The sequence below is a fragment of the Mesoplodon mirus genome (assembly GCF_964341445.2).
Source record: "Mesoplodon mirus genome assembly, contig: HAP1_SCAFFOLD_196, whole genome shotgun sequence".
Classification (NCBI taxonomy): Eukaryota; Metazoa; Chordata; class Mammalia; order Artiodactyla; family Ziphiidae; genus Mesoplodon; species Mesoplodon mirus.
The window spans coordinates 674,740-683,280 of record NW_028295695.1 but is presented as its reverse complement, the minus strand read 5'-3'; positions in this window follow the sequence as shown (position 1 = coordinate 683,280).

Below are 8,541 nucleotides of genomic sequence, written 5' to 3'. Positions count from 1 at the left end.
TGCCCTTGTCATCACAAAGCTCCATGACTTATGTCATCACAATGCTCTATATCTTTCTCAGCACAATGTTCCTGGCCCTTTTCATCAAAATGCTCCATGACCCCTGTCATCACAATGCTCCATGACTCCAGTCATCACAATTCTTCATAACATTTGTCATCACGATGGGCGATACCCACGTCATCACAAGGCTCTCTTACCTTTGTAACCACAATGCTCCATGAACTTTTCATCACAACGCTCTGTGACCCTTGTCATCACAATGCTCCATGCCTTTGTCAAAAAAATGCTCCATGACCGTTGGCATCACAATGTGCCACGTAATTTTCATCCCAACGGTCCACAAATTTGTTATCGCAATGCTCCATGAACTTTGTAATCACAATGCTCCATACCCTTCTCATCACAATGCTGCATTACCCCTGTCATAACAATACTCCATGACCCCTGCCATCACAAATTCCTATGCCCTTGTCATCACAAAGCTCCATGACACGTCATCAGAATGTTCCATGTACTTCTCATCAAAATGCTCAATGACCTTGTCATCACAATGCTCCAAGACCCCTGTAATCACAATGATCCATGCCCCTCTTCATCTCAATGCTCCATGAACCCTTTCATCACAATGCATCATGCGAATCATCATAATGCTTCCGGCTATTGTCAGCACAATGAAATCAAAATTCTACATGACCCCTGTCATCACAGTACTCCATGAACATTTTCAGCCCAATGCTCCATGACCCTTGTCATCACAATGATCCATGCCCTTGTCATCCCAATGCTCCATGACCCCTGTATTCACAATGCTCCGTGACGCTTATCAACACAGTGCTCCATGCAACTTGTCATCACAATGCTCCAAGCATTTGTCAGCAAAATGCTATATGACCTTGTCATTACAATGCTCTTTGAGCTTGTCATCATAATACTCCTTTACCATTGTCATCACAATCCTCCATGAAACTTGGGATCACATTGCTTCATGCCTTTGTCATCACAATGCTCCCTGCTCCTTGAAATTAAAATGACCCATGACCTCTGTCATCACAATGCTCCAAACACTTGTGATCACAATGTTCCGTAACACTTGTCATCACAACGCTCCATGATGCCTGTCATCACAATACTCCATGCCCTTTTCATCACAATGCTCCATGACCTTTGTCATCACAATTCTCAATACACTTGTCATAACAATGCTCCCTGACATTGTCGTCAGACTGCTCCTTCAACCCTGTCACCAAAAGGCTCCATTCTTTTTCATCACAATGTCCCATGCAATTTTCATCACAATGCTCCATGCAATTGTCATCAAAATACTCCACAAGCTTGTCATCAGAATGCTCCATGACCCTTGTCATCACAATTATCCATGCACTTGTCAGCACAATGCTCCCTGACCCTTGTCATCACAATGTTCCAAGCCATTGTCATCACAATGCTCCATTACCTTTGTCATCAGAATCCTCCATGACACTTGGCATCACAATGCTCCATGCCATTGTCATCACAATGGGCCATTACATATGTCATCACAATGCTCCCTGACACATCTCTTCACAATACTGCATGTCCTTGTCATCACAATGCTCCATGCCCTTGTATCACAATGTTCCAAGTTCCCTGTAATCAGAATGCTCCAGGCCCCTTTTCATCAGTATGCTCCTTGAGATTTGTCATCACAAGCCTCCATGGTTTTCTCATCACAATGCTCCAGGACCTTGTCATCACAATGCTTCACGACAGTGTCATGAAAATTCTCAATGGCCCTTGTCAACATAATGCTCCAAGCCCTAGTCATCACTATGCTCCATTATATTTGTCATCACATCCTCCATTACATTTGGCATCACAATGCTCCATGCTATTGTCATCGCAATGGACCATGACATAGGTCATCACAATGCTCCCTGACACCTGTCTTCACAATACTCCATGCCCTTGTCTTCACAATGCTCCATGCCCTAGTCATCACAATGCACCATGTCCACTGTCATCACAATAATCTATGAAACTTGTCAGACCAATGCTCCATGCACCTGTCATCACAATGCTCCATGCCCTTGTCATCACAATGCTCCATGACCCCTGTCATCACAATGCTCCGTGACTCCAGTCATCACTATGCTTCATAACGATTGTCATCACAACGGTCCATGCCCGCGTCATCACAAGGCTCTGTGACCATTTTAACCACAATGCTCCATGAACTTTTCATCACAATGCTCCGTGACCCTTGTCATCACAATGCTCCATGCCTTTGTCAGAACAATGCTCCATGACCTTTGTCATCACAATGTGCCATGCACTTTTCATCACAATGATCCACAACCTTGTCATCGCTATGCTCCATAAACCTTGTAATCACAATGCTCCATGCACTTCTCATCCAAATGCTCTCTCACATGAGATATCACAATGTTCCATCACTAGTCATCACAATCCTCGCTCAACCCTGTTATCACAATGTTCCATGACCCCTGTCATCACAATGCTACATCCCCTTATCATCACAATGTTCCATGACCCCTGACATCACAATGTTCCATAACCCCTGTCATCAAAATGTTCCATGACCCTTTTCATCCCAAAGCTCCATGATCCCTGGTAAAACAATGTTCTATAACCCATGACATCAAAATGTTCCATTACAATTTTCATCAAATTGCTGCATGACCCTGTCATCAAAATGCTCCCTGCCCTTCTCATCACAATGCACAACACACTTGTCATCAAAATGCTCCATGACTTTTGTCATCACAAAGCTCCATGGCCATTGGCATCACAATGCTCCATGTCATTGTCATCACAATGATCCATTAACCATCTCATCACATTGCTCCATGCCCTTGTCATAAAAAGCTCCATGACGCATGTCATCAGAATGTCCCATGGCCTTCTCCACACAATGCTCCATGACCTTGTCATCAAAACGCTCCAAGACCCATGTAATCACAATGCTCCATGCCCCTTTTCATCAGAATGCTCCATGAGACTTGTCATCACAAGTCTCCATGGTCATCTCATCACAATGCTCCTGGACCTTGTTATCACCATGCTCCATTCCCTAGTGATCACAATGCTCCATGACCCCTGTCATCACAATACTCCTTGAACATTTTCAGCCCAATGCCCCATGACCTTCTCATCACAATGCTCCAAGACCAATATCATCACTATGCTCCATGATCTCTGTCATCACAACACTCAATGACACGTGACAACACAATGATCTGGGACTCTTGTCATCACCATGCTCCATTCCCTAGTCATCACAATGCTCCATGACCCCTGTCATCACAATACTACAGGAACATTTTCAGCACAATACTCCATGACCCTTGTCATCACAATGATCCATGCCCTTGTCATCCTAATGCTCCATGACCCCTGTATGCACAATGCTCCGTGACGATTGTCATCACAGTGCTCCATGACACATGTCATCACAATGCTGTATGCCATTCTCAGCACAATGCTCCATGCCCTTTTCATCACAATGCTCCATGACCCTGTCATCACTATGATACTTGACTCCAGTCATCACAATTCTTCATAACATTTGTCATCACAATGGTCGATACCCATGTCATCACAAGGCTCTGTGACTTTTGTAAACACAATGCTCCATGAACTTTTCATCACAATGCTCCGTGACACTTGTCATCACAATGCTCCATGCCTTTGTCAGAAAAATGCTCCATGACACTTGTCATCACAATGTGTGACACGCTTTTCATACCAACGGTCCACAAATTTGTCATCGCAATGCTCCATAAACCTTGAAATCACAATGCTCCATTCCCTTCTCATCACAATGCTCCATTACCCCGGTCATAACAATGCTCCATTACCTCTGCCATCACAATGTTCCACGGCCTTGTCTTCACAAGGCTCCGTGACACTTGTCATCATAATGCTCCAAGACACCTGTAAGCACAATGTTCCATGCTCTTGTCATCACAGAGCTCCATGACACATGTCATCAGAATGTTCCATGTCATTCGCCACACAATGCTCCATGCCCTTGTCATCAAAATGCTCCAAGACCCCTGTAATCACAATGCTCCATTCCCCTTTTCATCTCAATGCTCCATGAACCCTCTCATCACAATGCATCATGCCCATCATCATAATGCTTCCGGCTATTGTCAGCACAATGAAATCAAAATTCTCCATGACCTCTGTCATCACAATGCTCCATGACCCCTGTCATCACAATACTCCATGAACATTTTCATTCCAATGCTCCATGACCCTTGTCATCACAATGATCTTTGCCCTTGTAATCCCAATGCTCCATGACCCCTGTATTCACAATGCTCCGTGACGCTTGTTATCACAGTGCGCCATGACACTTGTCATCACAATGCTCCATGCCTTTGTCAGCAAAATGCTACATGACCTTGTCATTATAATGCTCTATGTGCTTGTCATCAGAATACTCCATTACCGTTGTCATCACAATCCTCCATGAAACTTGGGATCACATTGCTTCATGCCCTTGTCATCACAATGCTCCATGCTCCTTGAAATCAAAATGATCCATGACCTCTGTCATCACAATGCTCCAAACCCTTGTGATCACAATGTTCCATAACACTTGTCATCACAACGCTCCATGATGCCTGTCATCACAATACTCCATGCCCTTTTCATCACAATGCTCCATGACCTTTGTCATCACAATTCTCAATACACTTGTCATCACAATGCTCCATGACACTTGTCATCAGAATGCTCCTTGAACCCTGTCACCAAAAGGCTGCATGCGTTTTTCATCACAAAGCCCCATGCCGTTTTCATGACAATGATCAATGTCATTGTCATCAAAATACTCCACAAGCTTGTCATCAGAATGCTCCATGACTCTTGCCATCACAATTCTCCATGCACTTGTCAGCACAATGCTCCCTGAACATTGTCATCACTATGCTCCAAGCCATTGTCATCAAAATGCTCCATTACCTTTGTCATCAGAATCATCCATGACAATTTGCATTACAATGCTCCATGCCATTGTCATCACAATGGGCCAATACATATGTCATCACTATGCTCCTTGACACCACTTTTAACAATACTGCATGACATGGTCATCACAATGCTCCATGCCCTTCTCATCACAATGCTCCATTACCTCTGTCATCACAATGCTCCAAGAACCCTGTTATCACAAAACTCCATGCCCTTGTCATCACAAAGCTCCATGACACATGTCATCAGAATGTTCCATGGCCTTCTCCACTCAATGTTCGACGCCCTTGTCGTCACAACGCTCCAAGACCCATGTAATCACAATGATCCATGCCCCTTTTCATCAGAATGCTCCATGAGACTTGTCATCACAAGTCTCCATGGTCATCTCATCACAATGCTCCAGGACCTTGTTATCACCATGCTCCATTCCCTAGTGATCACAATGCTCCATGACCCCTGTCATCACAATACTCCATGAACATTTTCAGCCCAATGCCCCAAGACCTTCTCATCTCAAAGCTCCAAGACCAATATCATCACTATGCTCCATGATCACTGTCATCACAACACTCAATGACACCTGACAACACATTGATCCGGGACTCTTGTCATCACAATGCTCCATTCCCTAGTCATCACAATGCTCCATGACCCCTGTCATCACAATACTCCAGGAAAATTTTCAGCACAATTCTCCATGACCCTTGTCATCACAATGATCCATGCCCTTGTCATCCTAATGCTCCATGACCCCTGTATTCACAATTCTCCGTGACGATTGTCATCACAGTGCTCCATGACAGATGTCATCACAATGCTGTATGCCATTCTCAGCACAATGCTCCATGCCCTTTTCATCACAATGCTCCATGACCCCTGGCATCACAATGCTCCGTGACTCCAGTCATCACAATTCTTCATAACATTTGTCATCACAATGGTCGATACCCATGTCATCACAAGGCTCTGTGACTTTTGTAAACACAATGCTCCATGAACTTTTCATCACAATGCTCCGTGACACTTGTCATCACAATGCTCCATGAATTTGTCAGAAAAATGCTCCATGACACTTATCATCACAATGTGCGACACGCTTTTCATACCAAGGGTACACAAATTTGTCATCGCATGCTCCATAAACATTGAAATCACAATGCTCCATTCCCTTCTCATCACAATGCTCCATTACCCCGGTCATAGCAATGATCCATTACCACTGCCATCACAATGTTCCACGGCCTTGTCTTCACAAGGCTCCATGACACTTGTCATCACAATGCTCCAAGACACCTGTAAGCACAATGCTCCATGCCCTTGTCATCACAAAGCTCCATGACACATGTCATCAGAATGTTCCATGTCCTTCTCCACACAATGCTCCATGCCCTTGTCATCAAAATGCTCCAAGACCCCTGTAATCACAATGCTCCATGCCCCTTTTCATCTCAATGCTCCATGAACCCTCTCATCACAATGCATCATGCCAATCATCATAATGCTTCCGGCTATTGTCAGCACAATGAAATCAAAATTCTCCATGACCTCTGTCATCACAATGCTCCATGAGCCCTGTCATCATAATACTCCATGAACATTTTCAGCCCAATGCTCCATGACCCTTGTCATCACAATGATATTTGCCCTTGTCATCCCAATGCTACATGACCCGTGTATTCACAATGCTCCGTGACGCTTGTTATCACAGTGTGCCATGACACTTGTCATCACAATGCTCCATGCCTTTGTCAGCAAAATGCTACATGACCTTGTCATTATAATGCTCTATGTGCTTGTCATCACAATACTCCAATACCGTTGTCATCACAATCCTCCATGAAACTTGGGATCACATTGCTTCATGCCCTTGTCATCACAATGCTCCATGCTCCTTGAAATCAAAATGATCCATGACCTCTGTCATCACAATGCTCCAAACCCTTGTGATCACAATGTTCCATAACACTTGTCATCACAACGCTCCATTATGCCTGTCATCACAATACTCCATGCCCTTTTCATCACAATGCTCCATTACCTTTGTCATCACAATTCTCAATACACTTGTCATCACAATGCTCCCTGACACTTGTCATCAGAATGCTCCTTGAACCCTGTCACGAAAAGGCTCCATGCCTTTTTCATCAGTATGCCCCATGCCGTTTTCATCACAATGCTCCATGCCATTGCCATCAAAATACTCCACAAGCTTGTCATCAGAATGCTCCATGACCCTTGTCATCACAATTCTCCATGCACTTGTCAGCACAATGCTCCCTGACCCTTGTCATCACAATGTTCCAAGCCATTGTCATCACAATGCTCCATTACCTTTGTCATCAGAATCCTCCATGACACTTGGCATCACAATGCTCCATGCCATTGTCATCACAATGGGCCATTACATATGTCATCACAATGCTCCCTGACACCTGTCTTCCCAATACTGCATGACCTGGTCATCACAATGCTCCATGCCGTTGTCATCACAATGTGCCATTCCAACTGTCATCGCAATAATCCATGAAACTTATTAGACCAATATTCCATGCCCTTGTCATCACAATACTCCATGCCCTTGTTATCACAATGCTCCATGACCCCTGTCATCACAATGCTCCGTGACTCCAGTTAACACAATGCTTCATGACCTTTGTCATCACAATGGTCCATGACCTCGTCATCAACAGTCTCTGTGACCTTTTTAACCACAATGCTCCATGAACTTTTCATCACAATGCTCTTTGACCTTTGTCATCACAATGCTCTATGCCTTTCTCAGCACAATGCTCCATGACCCTTGTCATCACAATGCTCCATGCGCTTCTCAGCACAATGCTCCATGACACATGTCATCCCAATGCACCATGCGCTTGTCATCACAGTGCTCCCCAATCTTGACATCACAATGCTCCATGAACCTTTTCATCACAATGCTCCATGGACTTCTCACCAAAATGCTCTCTCACCACTGATGTCACAATGTTACATCAATATTCGTCACAATATTCCCTCAACCCTGTCATCAAAATTTGCCATGATTCCTGTCATCACAATGCTACATGCACTTATCATCACAATGTTCGATGACCCCTGGCATCACAATGTTCCATAACCACTGTCATCAAAATGTTCCTTGACACTTTTCATCAAATTGCTCCATGACCCTGTCATCACAATGCTCCCTACCCTTCTCATCACAGTGCACAACGCCCTTGTCATCAAAATGCTCCATGACCTTTGTCATCACAAAGATCCATAACCCTTGTCATCACAATGCTCCATGTCATTGTCATCACAATGCTCCATTAAGGTTCTCATCACATTGCTTCATTTCCTTGTCATCACAAACCTCCATGACACATATCATCAGAATGCTCCATGGCCTTCTCATCACAATGCTCCTTGCCGTGCCATCACAATGCTCCATTATACCTGTCATAACCATGATCCATGACCCCTGCCATCACGATGTTCCATGGCCTTGTCATCACAAGGCTCCATGACCCTTCTCATCACAATGCTCCAAGAACCCTGTAACCACAATGATCCATG